This window comes from Ascaphus truei, chromosome 7, assembly GCF_040206685.1.
Source record: "Ascaphus truei isolate aAscTru1 chromosome 7, aAscTru1.hap1, whole genome shotgun sequence".
In the NCBI taxonomy this organism is placed as follows: domain Eukaryota; kingdom Metazoa; phylum Chordata; class Amphibia; order Anura; family Ascaphidae; genus Ascaphus; species Ascaphus truei.
Window position 1 is genome coordinate 6,328,898 of NC_134489.1, and position 22,563 is coordinate 6,351,460.

Here is a 22,563-nt window from a genome sequence, read left to right on the forward strand (position 1 = left end):
TGCAGGGTCTGACATTGATCGAGGGCTGACAGATTAGACTTGCAATGTGTGTTTAAGACTCGTAGTGATTTTTTTTAGTGTGAATCATATTAATCATCAGCTCTTTCGAAACTTCATAGCGTGACCTTAAAAGTTCCAACGGCTTTAACTGTTTGCATTACACAATACGCAGATGAGCTGTTTTGTGAATGACCTGATATTTGCTTTGAAATGACATTTGAGAGAAGTGAGCGAATTGTTAATATCTGCTTCAAGGAGACATTTAAGCACATTCAAATGATTACCTTTGATGACCTGTTGAATTTCAGCTATCACCGTCTGCCTGTATGTGTCACAGGGCACTCACTGGTACACAGAAGCTTCTTTTTATTTATAAACTCAGATGCTTATCGGTTCCATTCCTAAATAACCACATAACAGCCCCAAATAGTATAATTAACTCCTTAGGAATATTCTACGAGTGGGTAACATGAGAGGTGTTAGGAAACGTTGGAAATGTAATGTCTCTTACAGTGGTGCACAAGCTCATCCTTACAGACCACAAACAGTCCAGGTTATCCAGAGTTCTCTAATTGACTATTAATTAGCTTATCTAAATATACCACATGGACAATTGCTTAGGTGAGTGCTACCCGGAAATCCTGGCCTGTTGGTAGCACTTGAGGACTTGTACATCGTTGGTCAGTTATAACTATTAACCAGCACCAGAGAGAATCTGATGCGTTCAATCCATCCACCTATAACCAAAAAAAAAAACCCCACTGGAAATGAAGGGATTCTTAAAAATATTCAGAATCTTTAATATAAAGCAGATTTGTAAAAGGAATTTCAAAGGCAGACATTTAAAAAAAAACAACTGTTTGTTTGGCAGTTTTTATGGGATATAGAAAAAAAGGAAAAGGGAACCTTATGGCAATAAAATAATAATTAGTGGGGAACAATATTACATAATACATGAGTACATATTGGTAACTAACGAGGAAAAAAATAAGGGGGAGCAAAAAGCAAGAGAATTAAAAAAAAAAATCAATAAATAAAAGGACTTGTCACCATCCACGGAGGCCGACATTGCCAGTGATGTCATGTGTTACCCCACCTTCCCCGCGCTAAAAGTGGCAGCTATACCGTGGAGGCAGTCAGACTATTGAAGAGCTGCATCCATGTTAAAGTTCCCTCTCCCCTCTGAATCCAACCATGGGCTCCATATCATAGCAAACTGATTACAGTGTTCCCATAGAAAGACAGTCATTGTCTCCATTGTCATGACATGCCAAATTTTTGTCTTGACCAGGTTCAGGTCCGAGGCATTAGGTTTTCCAGCACACGGCAACACAGCATCTGGTGGACGTGAAAATGCCACCAATGAAATTCGGCCTTCCTCTTAAGGAGAGAGGAGGCCATTTTTGAAGGTCTGTAAATAGAAATGAAATGCTCTTTAATTTATTGTGAATCCTGAAATGTCCCTCAATTATTATCTCCTCCCTTAGCCATGCCCCCATATTGATGTCATGCCCTGCCCCCTTGATTAAATCAAAGTTGACTCTGCCCCTGTAATGACAGCTCTATAGTTAAGCACCATTGTCTCTGTTTCATATGACCTGGTAGTAGAAGTGAAGGTATCTTTGCATGTGAAAGGGAAGGGCAGAAACTAAACAATTCCTTATGTAGTGGGGTACCCTTCCTTGCCTTCTCCCTGACAGGGAGAAGTAGTGTCCAGGGAGCCAGTCAAGCCCCTTGGACTAGGTCAGACCTATTCCCTGCAGGCCCCAGCTAGTTTCCCCAACACCTTATTGGAGTATTGTAGGCATGCCAGTAGTAAGGGACCTGCCCCTTAGTGTGTGTGTCAGTATGTAACAACCAGTGATGCAGATGTAACCGCAGCGTAGGATTCCCCAGGCCTGGTGGAATGGCTGCGCGGTGCTACCGGACGTAAGGAGAGAGGGGATTGTGTAGGAGGCTGTGCATCGTGGGATCACAGATGCGGTCTATCTGAGGAAATACCCTGGTGTACATGAGTAACCAGGAACGTGCATGAACACTATACATGGGAGGGTAGCGCTGCCCTCACACTAACTTTAGGTGTTGCCTTGACGGACACATTGCACCTTTAGGTGCCCAAGGGATATTGTGCACCAATATACATTGGGGGGGACTGTTATTGCTATTATTTTGACTGTTACTGTTATTATTGTGTGAGTACTGTGGGACCTGTAAGGATTCTGCTTGAACCATGCCAGGTTTTCACTACGGTTCAGGTTTTCTGTATCTCCTGCTCTTTCTTCTCTCTGTGGCCAATATGGGTACTGGCAGCCTGCTTCATAAGGCTACAGTTACCATAGGGAGTCGCCGAGCAAAGTTCTGTGTGTTTGCAGCTCCTGTCGGTCTTTGCAGTTACGCCTTACCCTCTTGCCTTGTTTGGATTCCCTGTTGCTGACCCCGGACCATGACCCCGACCTCGCTGCCTTCCGCCTGCTCTGACCTCTGCTTGCCTCCTTGACTTTGCACTTTGCAATTCTGTCGCCAGCTCTGACCCCTGCTTCCATACCGACTATGAATACTCTTACAGGACTCTGTGCCTGGGTTGTGGTCGGTTTATTTGCATCCCTACCTAAGCCCTGTGGGTCTGCCTCCTGGTTTGAGAGGATCACAGTTAGAGTGTTGCATATACCTGGTTCTGATTATTTGGGGTATACCCTATAGGTTTATCGGTTCCCTTGAGGGGCTATCCTGCCAACACTGGGATCCTCATGGGTGGAGGCGCTGTACCAGCCACCCCAGGCTCCCCAGGAGAGGAGTCTTAGGCTTTCTGTAAGCCTAACAGGTTATCACCGTAACACTTAGTCTGCTGTTTCCCTCTGGGGTAGGGAAAGGGTGTTACATTTGGAGGCACTGCTGAGATTCAGACCTTGGGTGCTCAAAAAGAAAAAAAAAGTTATACTAATAAAATTTACATTTTGCAATTTAAAATGTTGCTACCGTCCAGGCAGAAGGTCAGCAGTGGGCCTTGGCAGTCCCGGAACCTCCAAGCCGCATGGTAGCCATTGGCCACATGACAAAATTGACTATTGTGATATATAGCAGGACCCCACTCATACCGCAGGATCCGTTCAAGGTCGTGGCCAGAAAGCAAAAATCACCAAAAAGCGGAACATAGCATTTGCTATGTCCACTGGTGAATTTCCATCTCTACTACCTCTTCTGCTCATGCGCAGACTCGGCGGCCCCCCTCCTGCACATGCACGGACTCTGTGCGCATGCGTGGACATGGGGATCCCCCTTCTCGTACCACCATTTTGGTGGATCGCAGAGAAGCAAAATGCCGTGAAGCAGGGCCCTACTGTATGCCTTGCCTTAATGCAATATCCAGGGTTTACTAAAATTTGGGAAGTGGCCCGAATATCCGATTCAAATTACGCCTGGGATTCGTGCTGTGTTCTACTTCGGCCATTTTGGATGGAAAAGGGGCCTTCACTGAGTTATGAGTGGCGGATTCTCTGGGATGTCAGTCCAATGCGCTACCGGCTGCGTATTGCTACCCAGAGGCACTATCAACGGTGGAAGGATCCAAAATAAGATGAAAGGATATCATAGAAGCACAGATGGCTGTTTCTGTGTGCGGTCCCCTGAAGGGGGCAGTACAAAAGAAGAACCCTAACTTAATTAAATGTGCTCCTGACATTCCAGCTGGACAATGGGTTGCTATACGAGTGGTCTCTTACCATAATCATCCGGATAGGAGGCGGCTAGTGCTTCCAAGAAAGATGCAGTACATGACATTAAGGTCCTTACATGATGACCATGGACATTTGGGCGTAGACAAAATGTTTGGACTCCCAAAGGGATAGGTTCTACTGGTCGAAAATGAAAGAGGATGTGGAACATCATTGCCGAAGATGCTTGAGGTACATTCAGAGGAAAACACTGCAGCCCCAATGTGCAATCTGAAGAGTTATGGTTCTATGGACCTAGAATGTATGGTCTTCCTGTGCATAGAACAAGATTCCGGGGGTATCGGGAATGTCCTAGTAAAAATGATTACTACACCCACTATGCCCAAGCCTTTCCCACTAAAGACAAAAAGGTTCTCTCGAAAGCTAAGGTATTGTGGGAGAAATAACTTAATGCCAACCCTTATGCACTCAGACCAGTGCCGTAATTTAGAGAGCAGGCTCATAAAGGAGCTGCTGAAGTTACTTAATGTTTAGGTCCCGTACAACACCCTACCACCCTGAGGGTTGCTTTGCCCAAACGGTTCAATTGGACTCTGCTCAATATGCTGCTGTAACGAACCGGGGAATGCGTCCTCTGCGACGCGCTCCCTCCTTACCTGCAGGTTCAAGCAACTATGCGGATTTCACTACGCGCGCAAGCACAGAGAGGTTCTAATAACACCATGGGGCTGTCCCCACCTCCCGTTCACGTCACGTGACGGCGCCGCTCGGTGCACACATGTGACGCGTGTGCACCGCTCCCCAGCTACATGTCAGCTACCTATAATCTTTTCATCACTTCCACCTGTCTCCTGTACCGCTCCACCTATCCCTACCTCTGATGTGACTGCACCTCCACTCCTCCCCTCTATCTTATTGGTTCTCTTCTCTTACATATGCTCAGCTGTGCCACTGGCACTTTGGCTGAGTTCGTTCCTTGTAGCCTTGCTGTTCCCATGTCCCTGTTCCTAGCCTTGTTTGCCTTGCCTCACCTTGTTTGCTGTTTTGACTTCCTGTGTACGACCCGGCTTGACGCTTTGACTCCGCTTCTCTGGATTACTGACCCCGGCTTACCTCTGACCTTCAGCATATCTCTATCCCTGACCATGGCACCCGGACATCAACTATTCTTCTGGCTCCAACCCCTGACCACGGCACCATGGATATCGACTATTCTACTGGTTCCGACCTCTGACCTCAGCAAGTATCAGAACTATTCTCATTTCTCCAATCCCGACCCGGCTACCTTTACCACCCACTCTCCAGATGTGCCCTTCCTGCTGTGGGTGGCGTTTATACCCTTTCCCACCTCAGTACCGAGATCCCGTCTTGTACATGGTGAGCACAAGCGTTACAGCTGGGCACCTTGAAAGACACCGAGAAGGTTAGTTGGAGCAAGCATGTGGAACACCTGGTGCATGCCTACAACTGCACCCAGCATGAGTCCACTAGGTTCTCTCCATATTTTTTGATGTTCGGCAGAGAAGCAAGGCTACCGGTGGACATCTGTTTGGGAATCTCTACTGATGGAGTGCCCAATGTGGCACACTACCAATATGTCAAATGACTGAAAATCAACCTACACAGATCCTATCAGTTATCAGAAGAGACCACTGCTAAGCTGAATCATAATAACAAACGACAATACGACTGCAAGGTACGTGTCGGGAGCTTTGCCCTGGAGGCAACTGTCATGGGAGACCAGAACTAATACAAGGGATCAATAATCGCAAGACAGAACACAAGAGTTTATAAAATTAATTTATTGGAAAAACATATCCACAACTCTACAAAAGACACAAACATCACACATGCCCAACTGGGGACACTGGGGGATACCCTGCCTAACATGTCGCAGGGACCTACTGGCAGAGATTTCCCCTGTTCTCTCTTTGCCCAATGCCTACAGGACTGGTTTTCAGGCCTGAGACCAGCACGGGATTGGACACTGCAGGTTCTCTCTGTCACAGCAACACCTCTGTAACTCTCTGCAGGCTCTGTCTGCTAGGGGTCTCCCGCCCTGTCTGCTAGGGGTCTCCCTCCCCACCTTTTTATAAACTTTAAACATAATTTTGCAACACTCCGGGCCAGGAGCTGCCTACCTGCCCGGCCCTGATTGGGTGGGTAGGATTGCAGCATAACATTTGCAACAATTCTATGCAAACATATTAACCCCTGATTCCTCAGGTGCTGGAACCAAGCAACGACATACATATATACATAACATATAATACAATATCAATGTATTACTGACAGGTAGGGGTAATGGCAGACTTAACCTTTATTAACAGCAGCCATATTTCCCCCTACCGTCACAGCAACGTCCTTCTGAGAAATCTGGGAGTGCCAGGAAAATATAAACTGGCAAAACGATGGAGAGAGACCCCTTTCCAGGTGGATTCCCAGCCACCTGGGATTCCTCTGTACCGAATAAAATACTCTAAAGGATGGATAAAAGTTTGGCACAGGAACCATCTACTGCCCATTCCTCAAAGTGATGAGTCTGATCAATCAGATTCTTCTCCCAATGTGCAGGAGGTAATTGAAGATGAACCTATTGCATGTCCTAGCGATCCCCTGCCTACTTCATCTGGTACTGCTACCCAAAGGGTGACAATAACAATGACATTTGCTCTATGAGAGGGCCAGGGCCTCAAGCCGCTGGGAACCTCTCCAAATAAGAAGATAAAGAAGAGCTTTCAGGGTTATCAAACGTACCGGCTCCCGAATTGAGGAGGAGTCAAAGAGTTATGCGCCCCCCCCCCAGTTAGAAGGGCGTATGACTCAATAGGGAAACCCCACTATGAGTCTCAGCAGATATCTAGGGACAGGTTTGCCTCTATTATCACTGTCCTGACTGAGGTATTTAATGTCATTTAAGAAGTACTGTATAAAGTTGTATTAGGCTGTATATTTTCCATTATACAAGTTCTGTGTAATGTGCATTGTTGTGAATATGAGGTCTTTACAAGGGGAGAGTGTAGCAGGGTACCCTCCCTTGCCTCCTCCCCGGCAGTGGTCCCGTTGCTCGGGAGGGTATGTGTGAATTGCATCGGCCATGTTGTGGTTGGCGCAGCAACATGCAAATGGACTGTATGTAAGGCAGCAGCCATCTTGGAGTTGGCGCTGCAGGAAGAGAAGGTCCTGTCATTCAGGATTTCCTCTGTGGACTGGAGGCAGTGTGCTCAGTCCTGATGGAGCCAGCGAAGGGAGAGGTACTGTCCAGAGAGTTAGTCAAGCCCCCTGGACTAGGCCAGACCCATTCCCTGTAGGCCCCAGCTAGTTTCCCATACACCGTAGTGGAGTATTGTAGGGCTGGCCAGTAGTAAGGGACCTGCCCCTTAGAGTGAGTGTGTGTGTGTGTGTGTGTGTAAGAACCAGTGAAGCAGACGGAACTGCAGCAGAGGAATGTCCAGGCCTGGTGGAACGGCTGCGCGGTGCTACCGGACGTAAGGAGAGAGGGGATTGTGTAGGAGGCCGTGCATCCTGGAATCATGGATTCGGCCTATCTGAGGAAATATCCTGGTGAACATGAGTAACCAGGAAGGTACCCACGTGCACCAACACTATACGCGGGAGGGTAGCGTTACCCTCACACTGACTTTTAGGTGTTGCCTTGATGGACACCTTGCACCTTTAGGTGCCCAAGGGATATTGTGCGCCAATATACATTGAGGGGACTGTTATTGCTATTATTGTGATTGACTGTTACTGTTATTATTGTGTGAGTACTGTGGCACCCCAGTAAAGCATATACAGTACTGTAAGGGATCGGGGTCCCTGTCACCCCAGCTCCCAGCAATGCCGCGTGGCACAGGCCCCCTCCCCGTCGGCTCCTTACCCGCTCCGGTCGGGCGCTGCTCCTGTCCTCCGCGGCGCACGCCGCCGCCACCCACACACTGCCGGGACGCGCGCGCGCAGGACTGTTATAGGGCGTGCGCACACCCTTTCTTCTCTACACTCCTCCTGCAGCCTGGGCTCCACCTCCCATCAGCTGGAGGCTATTCCCACTGATGAACATCACACTAGGCATCTAAGCCTATCCCTGGCTCCGCTCAGGAATGCCCCCGCTCCACCTCTTGATCCCATTGGCTCTCCCACATATATAGTTCCTGTCTGCCCTCTCCTTCCTTGCTCTGCATAGTTTTCTTGTGGCTCTAGTAGTACGGAGGTCTATGTCTGGCTCTCTTGTATTTTGCAGCTCACGCTCCAGTCCCTGCCCTCGTTTGATACCCTTGGATTTGATCTCGGCTCTCTGTCACGCCTGTATGCCCGCAGACCAAGCTAGACCCCAGTACTGAGGTGGGAACGGTATGATACCACACACCCACAGCAGTGGGAGCAAGCCCGGAGTGTGGTATAGCGTTGCTGGGCCTGTTGAAAGAGTTGTTAGTGTATACTTGCAATGCTTGGGGAATGTCCGTGAGAATAGTCGTGTCCGTTGCCAATGTCCAGGGATCCAGAGGGTAGAGTCGTCAGAGGGCAAGCCAGGTCCTAGGAAGCCAGAGGTCAGCGGAGTCGTATGTGTAGCAGGGTTCAAAGGGATACCAGAGAGCAGAGTAGTCCAGGGTAAGCAGGGGTCAAAGCCAGGGATATCCAAAGTAACACAGGAGCACAACATAGGTCAGGTACACACAGCGAAACAGGAACTATGCAGAGCGAGGAAGAGGTGGACAGACAGGGATTATAAAGGAAGGTGCACCAATGACAGAGAGGGGAGGAGCAGAGAGAGAAGTGGGTCTATTTTGATCTGGTTTAAAACTGATTGGCCGGGAGTGCACCAGCGCCCGGAAGAGTGCACCAGCGCCCGGAACATGACCACGATGTTCGTTGGGACCACCCCCTCCAAACACTGCTTCCTGGTTTTACAAATGGCTACCTTAGCCAATGCCAGGAGCAGGTTGACTAGGAGATCCCTAGGCTTATTGTCTCGGGACACTGGGAACCCAAAAATAAAAAGATGAGGGGAAAAATGCAGCCAGAACTGCAGGAGAAGGCTCCTCAAGGTGGATAAGAGGGGCTGCAGTCTGGCGCAGTTCAATTAAATGTGATACACGGACTCCCGCTCGCCACAGAAGGGACAGGCGGCGGAGGAGTCCGTGAAATGTGCCAAATACTCTCCTGTGCTCAGTGCACTGTGGAGGACCCTCCAACTCAAATCCCCGGCGGGACGGGGAACCAAACCTGAATAGAGTTCCTTCCACCGGGGTCTCTCGCCCTCGTTCGCAGGAAATACCCGCCTCCAGAGAGTATTGGGGCGGGTGACAAGGGCGAGGTAGTGCATTATATGGAGCACTAGAGAATACAGGACTTTCCTCGGCATGCCGCGGAAACATGCCGGGGACATATTCCCCAACCTGCTGAGGTTGGGGGAGAGAGGAGCCCGAGGGGGTTGCCGTGGCTTTGGTTCCACGCAAAGATCTGGAGAGCTGAAGTTGATAGGTTGAGAAGGCTCTCCAGTCTGCAATACCCCCTCAATGAAGGTGTGTGAGTCGGGGTGGATGGCATCTTTAATCTCCCGGATCAAACGATGAGGGACGCGGGCAGTACGCAGACCCATGCGGGGCGCGAGCACCTCTGCCCTTACCCAGTCTCTCCGCTCATAGTCCAGGAGATCCCCGACTCTGGTCACCTGCGCCAGGATTAGCCGGCGGCAAATAGAGGGTGAATCCAACATCCGAGCCCCCACTGCCGGATTATACAGCAGGGGCTCGGCGAGGAAATCAACCCCCACCGCCTGTTCCTTCCTGGTCGCAGAGACCAGTTTCCAGGCCTTAAGTAAGCCCCGGTAGTATGCCGACAGCACCGAGAGGTCTCTACCTAAACCCTCGTGCCTGATGATAAACAGTTGCCGGTCATACCTCATATTGCGCAGCTGGCGAAAGAAACTGGTTGCCAGCTGGCACCACTGCGGAGATGGATCTGCGAATAGGTATCTCTGCAGGTATTGGAGGCGGAAAGTGTGTAACTGGGAGTGGACACACACAACTCCCTGTCCACCCTCCTCCAAAGGAAGGCACGCAACTCCCGCAGAGACCCAATGCTTCCCCATCCAGAGAAAATCCATCAACCTCCTCTGGATCTTGTTGATAAATTCGGGGGTCGGACCCATGGCTATCAGCCGGTGCCATAGCTGACTGGCCACCAGCTGGTTGATCACCAGGGTTCTTCCCCTGAGGGAAAGCATTCTCGACAGATACACCCAAGACCCCAGACGAGCAATGACTCGTTCCTCAAGATCACTGAAGTTTTCTGGGGCCGGGTTCTTCGCAGCAGACAGGTAGACTCCCAGATATTTGAGAGTATCGCTCCCCCACGAGACATTACGAAATGTGGGGGGCAAAGAGTCCACCTGTAAGGGACCCACCAAAATGCCGGAGCACTTGGACCAGTTGATCCGAGCAGAAGAGGCCGCGGTGTAGACCTCTTGGCACGCTTGCGCCTGCTCTAGATCATCTAGGTCCTGGGCCACGAGGAGCACGTCATCGGCATAAGCCGACAGGACTACCCGCATGTCGGGCTCCCGCAGCACCAGCCCGGTGAGCCTCCTCCTCAGTAGGCAGAGGAAGGGCTCAATGGCCAGCGCGAACAGTTGCCCAGAAAGGGGGCACCCTTGACGTACTCCCCAACCAAACACAAAAGGTGCCGTCAGGGACCAATTGATCTTCACCAGACACTCTGCAGAGGCGTACAGCATCTGGAGAAAGTCCACAAATTGTGGGCCAAAGCCAAACTCCCGCAGGGTCTGCATGAGGTAACGGTGATCCACCCTGTCAAACGCCTTCTCCTGATCTAGGGACAGGAGGGCGAGTGACAGACCAGTCCTCTGCGCGTGATGTAGCAGGTCCCGGACCAGAAAAATGTTGTCATGAATGCTCCGGCCCGGGACAGTATAGGACTGGTCGGGGTGAATCACCTCTGCCAGCACTGACTTGAGCCTCAGCGAGAGCGCTTTGGCTACGATCTTATAGTCCGTGCTTAGCAGTGAGACCGGTCGCCAGTAAGAGATCTGGCGGAGATCCCCCTTCTTCGGCAGCAAAGACAGTTTTGCCCGCCGACACGAAAGGGGCATCTCACCGGTCTCCAGGGCTTCGGCCAGGACCTCGGTGAAATCAGGTCCCAGCATCTCCCAGAAAAACCGGAAGAACTCCACAGTCAGCCCGTCTTGCCCCGGTGTCTTTCCGCGGGACATGAGACTGAGGGCTTCAGAGAGCTCGGCCAGAGTCAATGGTAACTCGAGCCGCTCCCTTCCATCCTCACCGACCGTGGGAAGCCCCTCCCATAAGACCCTGCATGAATCTGGCTGGATGGACTCCGGAGAGAAAAGATCTACGTAGAACCTCAGGGTTCTGTCCCGGATGCTCTCCGGGTCAGTCAGAGGGGTACCGTCCTCCGCTAGCAAGCAGGTGATGTGTTTACGGTTTCCCCTCTTTTTTTCCAGCGCGTAGAAGAGGCGCGACCTGCGACCCATCTCCCGAAGGAAGTGGATGCGGGATCGCACATACGCCCCCCGAGCTCTCCGATCTTCCAAGTCCCGGAGATCGCACTTCCTCTCCACATACGCACTCTGCAGGTATTGGTCTCCCGCCACAGACAGCTGCTTCTCGAGATCGAGCACCTCTTCTCTAAGGGCCTCGATCTCAGCATCGCGCTGCCTGCTGGCACCTCTGGTGTACTCCTGACAAACGAGGCGCAGATGAACCTTGCCCCCATCCCTCCACTGCTCTAACGTGGCAAGGTCTGACCTGCAACCTCTCCAGGCCATCCAAAAGTCTCGGACCGACGTCGCAAACCTTTGTCCTCCAACAACGTATTGTTGAAGTGCCAATAAGCGGCCAAGGGCGCTGCTGGTAGTAGCGCCACCGTCACGGACGCACAGTTGTGGTCCGTAAACGGCGCCAGCCTAATGGCACTGGACTGGGCTCGCGACAGGCTGTGGCTAGATATATACAGCCTGTCGATCCGGGACCAGGACATCCGTTCACCCCTAAACACCCTAACATGGGCGAACTCAGTGGATGCCTTGGGATGTTGTTCTCGCCAGACATCTACCAAGGAGTAGCGGGTGATGACCTCCCGCAAGGCCGACGCAGAACACGGGTGTGGCTCCGGACCATTCCGGTCTTTCAGAGCCTCGAGGGTGCAGTTAAAATCACCCCCGAGCACCACGTATTCGTCCGAGTCGACTGTCTCCAGGTATTCAAACATTCTGACGAAGAACTGCCTTCTCAGGGGTCCGGTGGCAGGAGCATACACATTCAAGAAATTAAATGTGTAGTCCTCGTGCCGGACCCTGAGATGCAACAGGCGACCTGGAACAACAGCTTTGGCAAGCAGCAGCTCTGGTTGAAAGGACTCAGAGAACAGGGTCACCACCCCACTAGATGATGAAGTGAGGTGGCTGAAGAAGACCTTGCCTCGCCACTCCAGATGCCAGCTGGCTTCAGCCTCTTGAGTGGTATGAGTTTCCTGCAGGAAACTCACAGAATACTTTCCCTTCTGTAAAAAGGAGAGTACCTGGAACCTGCGAAACCCGTCCTTACAGCCATTCACGTTAAGTGTACCGATGCTCAAAGCCATTTGTAATCAGGAGTTTTTCTTATGCTTTCCACAGGCGCTCAGGGTGCTACACCCCGAGAAGCCTTTATGTGGTCTCGCATCAATTTATGAAATTTCAGGACACGAAGATGGATAGGCCCAGAGATTTTGGCCTTGTGGTTAGCCCTGATGTATACTAAGAGAGAGTAGAGAATGACCGAGGCATCCTTCCACCTTCCAAGGGCCAACTGCACCTTCGTGGTTCCGTGTTTGCAGAGGGTATCCTCCAGGAAACCATCTAGCTCCTGGGCAGGGATAACAGGGGTCAAAGAGTCCACCAACTCCGCGGTGCCAGAGGACTCCTCACTGAGCCCCAACTCCCCGAGCTCCTCTTTACTGAAAAACTCAAGACCCCCGCTCTTCCCTGCGGGGGCCTTTCTCAGCCTTAGAGTGGGTCCCCTCTTCGGTGTTTCCACGAGGGGGTCCACTATATCCTCCACATCCAACCCCGGGGTAGGATGTTCATGGGTAGCTGGTGGCGGTATGGCGGAGGTAGCGGTCTCCCTAATGTCCTCGGGGGCCAACGAGGCACACAGTGCCCTCCTGGTCTCCTCTACCGCCATGCGAACAAACGGGATGCCACGGGTGTTCGTATTAATTGCGGGAGGGCACTTTTCAGCAAGTACCACATAGGGAGGGTCCAGCCCAGCAGTCGCCTCCAACAAAGTGACCGACCAAAACTTCTCACCAAGAGAGTTCACAACTGGCATCTCCCAGATGCAAAGTGATGTGCTCGCTAAAACACCCTCACCCACACCCGCCTCCCCCGCTCCATCCTCCAAACCCCCAACCATGGGGTCAGCCCTAGCCCATCTCTTCACTCCGGTGACACAAACCGGGGCTTTTTAGCCCGAGGTGTGCCACCCGAAGGCGGTACAGCCGGAGGGGGATTCTGGTCGACCCCCAAGTCTCCGAAGACAGCTACTTTCGGTGTGACAGGTTCACCGAAGCACAAGTCCCCGGGGGATGTTCTCCAACTGGGAGGGGTGTTGGAAGGCTCCCCAACGTCCATTTCTAGGGGCAAAGCCTCATGTTGTTGAGCACTTTGATCTTCCACCCCAGGGACGCCGGGTACCTCCTCTTCCCATTGCATTGTTTCCAGATCTTCAAGGGGGGGGGGGGGCTGCATATTTATGGGGTCCGGCTCACACTGGCTAGTCCTAACCTGTGGGCCGGACAGGGCCACCCTGTGCGGAATTGATGTTGCATTCCGCTTTGGAGACTTCTGAGGGTGAACGTAATACGGTTCACCCTCCTCGCCCTCCTCAATCACCCTCTTGTTCTTAGTTTTTGATTTCCTCTTCCTGGGGATTGATTCCCCAAAAAAGGGTACCGCTACCTCTACAGCAGGAGCCTCCCACCGCTCCCCCGCACCCTGTATGGTGCTTACATTGGGGGTAGGGTGCTCCTGGGGGGAGACAGCGACAACAGAGGGTGACTTCTTCAGGGTAACTTTTTTCTTTTCCCTTTTTTTTTGGGGAGAAGTGCAGACATCACCGCCCGAGATGGGGCAGCGACATCTCCTGCGGTCCCAGGGAGGGCCCCGCCCCAGTGAGCACAGCGGCACAGGGTGTCTCCTCCCGGGGGGGACAGTGACAACAGAGGGTGGCCGCTCCAGGGCGACCCCCTCCCCCTCTCTCCGCTCCCCGGGGAGAGGTGCAGATGTCACTGCTCGAGACGGGGCAGTGACATCTCCTGCAGTACCAGGGGGGACCTGGGCCCCCGAGGGCTCCGCCGCGGTGGGCGCAGCGGCACAGGGTGTCCTCTCCCGGGGGGAGACAGCGACAACAGAGGGTGGCCACTCCAGGGCGACCCCCTCCCTCCGACCTTATTGGAGGTCCAATGCGGCTACAAGAACCGGTACCCAGGAACGTTCCTCAGGACCGTAGCCCTTCCAGTGTACTAAAAACTGAAGTCCTTTTTTGGAGACACGAGAGTCGATGAGAGGCTATTTCGTACTCCTGTTGACCCAGGGTGGACACTGGACTAGGTCTCCGAGAGGGATCTGGGAAATGAGGGCTGGACACAAAATCCTTAAGGAGAGAAACGTGAAAGACTGATGGAATTTTCATTGAGGGGGGAAGCTCGAGGCGATAGGCTACAGGATTAACCTTCTCTAGTATCTTGAATGGTCCCAAGAATCTTGGGGACAGTTTGGGTGAAGGAGTCTTGAGCCTAATATTCTTGGACGACAGCCAGACCAGATCACCAGGTTTGAATGAAGGACCTTTTTGGCGGTGACAACCAGCTTTGGTCTTTTGCTTGGCCACCGCAGACCGTAAGAACTTGAGAATCTTTTTCCAGGATTCTTGCAAATTAGTGATATGAGAGTCGGCTGCAGGAACTCCAGAAGGAGAAGGTGAAAGAGGGAGACTACTGGGGTGAAAGCCACAGTTGATGAAGAAAGGAGACTCCTGAGTAGACTCGTTCTTTAAGGAATTAATGGCAAATTCGGCCCATGGTAGAAGATCCACCCAGTTATCTTGTGAGTCAGAAATGAAGCATCTTAGATACTGTTCGAGAGTTTGGTTCATCCTTTCAGTTTGACCGTTGGTTTGTGGATGATATCCAGAGGAGAACAAGAGGGAGATACCCAATCTTTCAGAGAAAGCTCGCTAGAAGTTCGAGATGAACTGGGACCACCGGTCTGAGACGATAGAAATGGGAACGCCATGCAGCCTAAAGATTTCTTTGGAGAAGACATCCGCCAAGGTGGCCGAGTTGGGAAGACCCTTGAGGGGAATAAAGTGAGCCTGCTTTGAAAATCTATCAACTATGACCAAAATAGTGTTCATCGCTTTGGACACTGGCAGTTCAACGATAAAGTCCATCGAAATGTGTTTCCAGGGTTGTTCAGGGATGGGAAGGGGTAGCAGAAGTCCAGAAGGCTTATGATGAAGGGTTTTACTCTGGGCACAAACAGGACAGGCGGAAGTAAAATTGAGAATATCTTGATTCATCTTAGGCCACCAAAAAGTCCGTTTAATGAGATCAGCTGTCCTCTTGAAGCCTGGATAACCAACTGCTCTGGGGGAATGACCCCAAAGTAAGACTTTATGGCGGAAACGTGGAGCCGTGTAGAGACGTCCTTCTGGTACCCTGAACCTGCTGGGAATATGCGCTTGTGCCTTGTGGATCTCGTCCAATACATCAAAGTTGTTAGCAGAGACTATGCACTTGGCCGGGAGAATAGGTTCTGAGATTTCTTTAGCCTCGGTCTCAGAGGCAAACTGACGAGAAAGGGCGTCCGCTTTAACATTTTTGGTACCCGGGATATAGGAGATGGTGTAGTTGAAGCGGGAAAAGAAGAGTGCCTAGCGAGCCTGGCGGGAGCCCAAGCGACGAGCACCCTCAATATATAACAAATTTTTGGGGTCAGTGAGAATGGCGATTGATTCCTTGGAACCCTCTAGAAGATGTTTCCATTCCTGGAGAGCCAACTTAATGGCCAAAAGCTCACAATTACCGACATCATAATTCTTTTCTGCTGCTGAAAATTTCCATGAAAAAAAACCACAAGGATGGAGTTTCTCTTGGGGAGAAGTCCTCTGGGACAGAACTACGCCAGCTCCTACGTCTGAGGCGTCAACCTCCAAAGCAAAGGGGAGGGGAGGTATCCGGGTGATGCAGGATGGGGGCAGACATGAACGCCTTCTTGAGAGTCTCAAAGGCAGTGATGGCCTCTGGTGACCAGGATGAGACGTCGGCACCCTTCTTGGTCAAGGCGGTGATGGGAAGGGCAATGGAAGAATTTTTTTTGATAAAATTCCTGTAATAATTGGCGAAGCCAAGACAACGTTGCACAGCTTTGAGCGAATTAGGGAGTGGCCAATCGAGGACCGCCTTCAGCTTCTCTGGGTCCATGGAGAAACCTTGGCTGGAGATGATATAGCCTAGGAAGGCCGTGGAAGCCTGGTGAAACAAACACTTCTCCATCTTGGCGTAAAGATGGTTAGAACGAAGCCTGGAGAGCACAAGTTTGGTATGTTGAATGTGTTCCTCCATATTTTTAGAAAAAATAAGGATGTCGTCTAGATAGACAATGACAAAAGTTCCCAAAACGTCACGGAAGATGTCGTTCATAAATTCCTGAAACACGGCCGGGGCGTTAGACAGCCCAAAGGGCATAAGAAGGTATTCATAGTGTCCAGAACGTGTGTTAAATGCTGTTTTCCACTCGTCTCCCTCCCTTATGCGAATGAGATTATAGGCACCCCTTAAGTCCAGTTTTGAAAAAATAGAGGACCCTTGGAGACGATCGAACAGTTCAGAAATGAGCGGAAGCGGATACCTGTTTTTCACCATGATCTTATTGAGTCCGCGGAAGTATATGCAAGGCCTTAGAGATCCATCCTTATTCTTCACAAAAAAAAACCCAGCACCAGCAGGAGAGGTGGAGTTGCGGATGAAACCCTTTTCCAGGTTTTCTTGAATATAAGTAGTCATGGCCTCAGTCTCTGGGATGGAGAGTGGGTAAGACTTAGACTTCGGCAGAACAGTCCCAGGAATGAGGTTGATTGGCCAATCGTACGGGCGATGAGGAGGGAGGACCTCTGCTTGTACCTTGTTGAACACGTCCAGGTACTCATGGTACATGGCAGGCAGGGACAAATGATTGGCAAGTACGGAGTCCAGACTAGCCAGCACAACCACGGGAGGATCTGCTGGCGTAGTATCTGCGGGCGAGGGCCACTGGATGGGCAAGGTACCGGACCAATCAATGCGCGGATTGTGGAGTTAAAGCCAAGGCAATCCTAATATAATTTGTACGGAAAGGGACTGGAAAACGTCAAAGACAATTACCTCCTTGTGACAATCAGCCAGGGTCAAGGTAAGAGGAATAGACTCCCAGATGATGAAAGCCAGCTGGAGTGGTCGTCCGTCGATGGCCTCAAGGCCAACTGGGCTCTTCCTTCTGACTATGGGGATTTGATTCTCTACTGCAAACTGCTGGTCCAGGAAATTACCGCCCGATCCGGAATCTATGAACGCTTCGACCTTTACGACAAGGTTGGGACCCTCCAGTGTGGCTAGTAGCATCAGCTTTTTTGGGAGAGCTTTGGTAGGAGAGGGGTTAGGAGAGACAGTACCCAGTAGATGCCCCTCTACCTTTACTGGGTGTGCCCATTTCCCGGCTTCAAGGGACAATTCTGGAGACGATGTTCCGAGGAAGCACAGTAGAAACACAGCCTGTTCTGGCGCCGCCACGCTCTCTCGGTTGCCTGGAGTTGTTGACTGCCGACCTGCATAGGTTCCGAGGCCTCCAGGGCCAGGAGAGGAGTAGTGACTGACCTGTGAGAAACAACAGAGGGAGAAGAACAGGAACAGTGTCTCAAGTGTCGTCACTCCTGCGTGCACTGATCCATGCGTACGCTCAGGGTGATGAGTTCCTCCAGGGACGTAGGTCGGGCGTGAGTAGCCAGATCGTCTTTCAACGTATCTGAGAGTCCGTGCCAGTACGCAGCTGTGAGTGCCTCTTCATTCCATTGAACTTCGGCGGCCAGCGTACGGAACACGATGGCGTATTTGGCAGCTGAATTTTGACCCTGAGAAACATGGAAGAGGGAGAAGGCAGCTGTCTCGTGCCGTGCAGGGGTATCAAACACAAGTTGGAATTCACGTCTGAATAAAGTATAATCTTGCGTTATTTCGCTTCCACGCTCCCATAGGGGAGTGACCCAGGCAAGGGCGTCTCCAGTGAGTAGGGCATAAATATACGCAATCTTAGCACGGCCAGTAGGAAACAGGGAGGGAGACATCTCAAACTGCATCTCACATTGGTTTAAGAACCCGCGGCAGTTGAGGGGGTTCCCATCATAGCGATTCGGAGAGGGAATCCGTGGGCCAGGGCTGGCGTAGGTATTCGCCATTTTTGGTGCAGAAGCCGTGGAACCCTCCTGACAGGCGAAGGTGGCTAATTGCTGGGAAACTGTGGACAGCTGATCGCTAACAAAGCGTAAGGCCTCTATGGTAATACTTGTACCCACCTCAGGGGTGTCTGCGTTTGTTGGGCTCTGCATAATGTCACGCCTGTATGCCCGCAGACCAAGCTAGACCCCAGTACTGAGGTGGAAACGGTATGATACCTCAAACCCACAGCAGTGGGAGCAAGCCTGGAGTGTGGTATAGTGTTGCTGGGCCTGTTGAAAGAGTTGTTAGTGTATACTTGCAATGCTTGGGGAATGTCCGTGAGAATAGTCGTGTCCGTTGCCAATGTCCAGGGATCCAGAGGGTAGAGTCGTCAGAGGGCAAGCCAGGTCCTAGGAAGCCAGAGGTCAGTGGAGTCGTATGTGTAGCAGGGTTCAAAAGGATACCAGAGAGCAGAATAGTCCAGGGTAAGCAGGGGTCAAAGCCAGGGAAATCCAAAGTAACACAGGAGCAGGTAATCACAGGAGCACAGAGGGAGCACAACATAGGTCAGGTACACACAGGGAAACAGGAACTATGCAGAGCGAGGAAGAGGTGGACAGATAGGGATTATAAAGGAAGGTGCACCAATGACAGAGAGGGGAGGAGTAGAGAGAGAAGTGGGAGAAGCTAGAGATAGGTCAGAGGGAGAAGAGGAGGAGACAGAAGGGGCAGTCAGGGGAATGGCCTGTACAGCTTGGGAGGCGGAGACAGAGGGAACCTGATAAGAAGAGTCTGTGTGCACGCCCCCTGTAAGCTGGGGATGCGCGCACACAGGTTGCAACACAGGCACGGACCGCACGGAGCAGGGGAAGACCGCAGGAGGGGGACGGAGCCAAGAGGAGGGGAACGCGCGCGAGGCCTGTGCTCGCGCGATGGTCAGCAAAGGCAGAGAGGAGCATGCACATGCGTCCTCCGTGGGCTTTGAGGGTGCATGCACCGGACGTGTCACCAGGCGCGCAGAACGCCGTGCCGTGGGCACCACGCGAGGAGGAAGCAACGGGACGGATGGCACCACAGGGGAAGGTAAAGGAGCTATCGCGGGGAGAGGGAGCGTGGAGGATCAAAGCAGGGGCTAAGGGAGCGCGTGGGTATGCGGGACCTGCGGGGAATGCGCTGTGGCAAGGGGAGAGAGGTAGAAGGTGAAGGAGAGGAGTGGGAAGGAGTAGAAAGGGTGACAGGAGATGGGAGAGAGGGACAAGGAGAGGAAGGAATCTCCTGAGTCGTCACACTCTCGTTAGACTTCGTGTACCTCGCTACCCCCTGGACTCGGCTTTGGACCTCACTACGCTGCTCTCTCCTGCCCTTGACCTACAGCTTTCGGATTTATACCTTTGGACCTCTGGCACGGCAAGTATCTGGCTAACCCTTTCCTCACCAGACATGGCAATGCATCTTACCACACTCCGGGCATGGAGGAAAAGGAATGGAGTTCCATGCCAATGATGACGTCAACACGGTAGTACTCTCACGTGAACAAAGAGTCAAAACCAGGATCTGGTTGTGATTATTTGGGGTATACCGGTTCCCATGACGGGCTATCCCGCCAACGCTGGGATCCTCACAGGTGGAGGCGCTGCACCAGCCACCCTAGGCTCCCCTGGAGCGGAGGCTTAGGCCTTCAGTAAGCCTAACAGGTTAGCACTGTAACACTTTGCTGTTTCTCTCGGGGGTAGGGAAAGGGTGCTACACTTATAACATCACAAAAAAGGTAAGTAGCCAGAGGTTGAGACACCCCCCAAGTTTAGAAGCTAGCATTAAGTATGCAAAGAAGGAAGAGTGAGGAAGGAAGAGAGAGAAATAAAAAAAAATAGGGGTTAAGGAGACAAAAAGGAAGGGGAGGAAGAGAAGGGAAAAATAACAATAGAGAAGAGAAAGAGGGATGGAAAGAAACAGAGTTGGAAAGAGAGAAGGGGAAAACCCTGAAAGAGAGGAGGAATTCGGTGACGGAGTGGCCTGTAGGCGAGATCAGATCAGATTCTACACATGCAATCTTTAGGGTAAACCAAACAGTGAGTGATTTTATTCTCCACAAAACAGCAACCACACAGTAGGGCTACTGCTCCTTTAAGGCAAAACACAAAACCATTAAACCAACACCTACTCCTTTCAGGAGACTGACTAAATATTACAGTGGCCCTTCTATCTGATTGGCTGGGTAAGCCAGGTACCAGTCCAAAACTTATAACCACAATATTAGCAAGACAGGAAACAATATAGAAAGTCTTATCTGTGGTTCTGGTCCAGGCACCTTAAGACACAGGCGGTGAAGTCCTGCTACTCCCAGTAAGTCCTTTTGCCATAGCTGTGCAGGTTTCTCTGCTGTGTAGGGCATTAGGTTCCCCCACAGTTGCCAGGCAAAATCCTCTGGTTAACAAGCCTGGATCCCTGCAAGCGGGAGCTCTGTGATCCTCTCACAGAACCTCCAACAGGAACACTGACAGATTCTCATTTCCTGCCTTTTATGAACAAACAAAAATAAACTGTGCGCTACTATCTAACTCCTACTTATAACTAATTAAAGTGCAGTGACTAAACCATATATAGACTATATAAACCACAATACCAAGTGAATAAGTGATTATATAATAATTTATATCATAACCGTGTGGTTGATAAGGGCGTCTGCTGCTATAAACATTGGGGGTGGCTCAGCACCCCACACACTCTAGGAAATGGAAACAAAAAGAAAACAGCGCACAACGCCAAATAGTGAAGCAAGTAATAAAAATGTATTACAATAATATTGGGGTATAAAATCTGCGTACAGTACCGACACACTTTATTCGAGTGTGGTCGGTACCGCAAGCCGGGAAATCTCCCGGCTTGCTAGTGGCCGCCCCTCGGCGTGCCGCGCGTCATAGACGCGCGGTCACGCGTCTTCGGGAGCGTGCGCCCCCTGCACGCGCGTCCAGGGGCTCCCCGAGGGAGCCCTGGTGTCCCGCGATCGCGGGACAGCGGCAGGGGGTTCCGGGGGACCCGGCGGACCCGGCAGCGGTAGGGAGAGCGCCCCGATCGGAGGGCGCTCTTCCGCTGCTTCGGCGCGCGCCCGTCACTCTCGGGCGCGCGCCAGGCAACTGCTGCGGCAGAGAACGGGCAAATGCTCGAATAAACTCTGCCGCAGCAGTACATCAAATAAAGAATACATAAGCATTTAGTGTATATAACACTTGTTACCACTCCAGGATTGTAGACAGGGGAATCAGCTTTCTCTGCAGGAGCCTCTGTGGTGGTTGTGGGGCACAGGATCCCTCATACACTCTTTGTCCAGCTGGAAGCTGCTTTCAAGGGAGTTCCTTAGCAGCAGTCTGGCTCAACTGCAGGTTCAAGCACTCACTGAAACAAAGTCTCAGGCGGCAGTATGCCTCTTCCAGGGGTTTTTCTTCTTTTCTTACAATCCTCCGTTTGCAGCAGTGACAGGGCAGTTCAGAGCCGATGGAGAGGCTCAGCAGACACTTCCGCAATTAGATGCACCTGCACAGCGTGCCACGATGTCGCTCCGTCACGTGATGTAGCGGGGTGACGTCACAGTTCCCGTGGCAATAAGGAAGGAGCAGAAGATAGTCCTTCAGAGTCTCTACAGCGGCGCAATAACCGCTTCAATCAGCAAAAAAAAACCAAATGGTATTGAATATGATGCAGATACAGGGGATAATAAAAAACAATAAATTGGCATAAACTAAATACATCCAACGCATTTCGTACATCTAAAGAAGTACTTAGAAGTCCCTGAAGAAGTACTTAGATGTACGAAACAATCCTGACTCCGGCTACATACCCCAATGATCCGCTACTCTACACTCCTAGACCTGTTTACGCTGTCCTCTATTACTCTGACCCGGCCGGCAAGATTATCCTACATGCTAGATGTGCCCTCGCGGTTGTAGTCAGTGCTCTATACCAATCCCTACCTCAGCCCCGCGGTCGCGCCTCGTTTGTGGTGAGCTACGCGTTACATAGAAGATACAACCTTGTAATCTTATTCAACCCTGTATACTAACTTGTAGCCTTGCTTACATTTTCAGAAAAGAGAGAAAAAATATAATATTGCAATATTCACACCACACACTGCATACTCGAGGCATAATATACGATATAATAGCACTAGCAAATTATGTTACAATGCTAAACTGTCCATGGGGTTCATGCAGTAAGTGGCAGAAAAAAGCATTAGCCAGTTTAGCAAATCGCCATGTTTTTGGCGTGTTAAAGTCACTGTATGCTGTAAGTGGCGAAACTGCGGCGAATCAATGCGCCACCACCATTTGCAAATATGGCGACTCGCTTGGCGGGAATGGTGAAATGGCGTGCACGCACCGCCAATGGCGTTCTGTTTCTGAATCGCGCG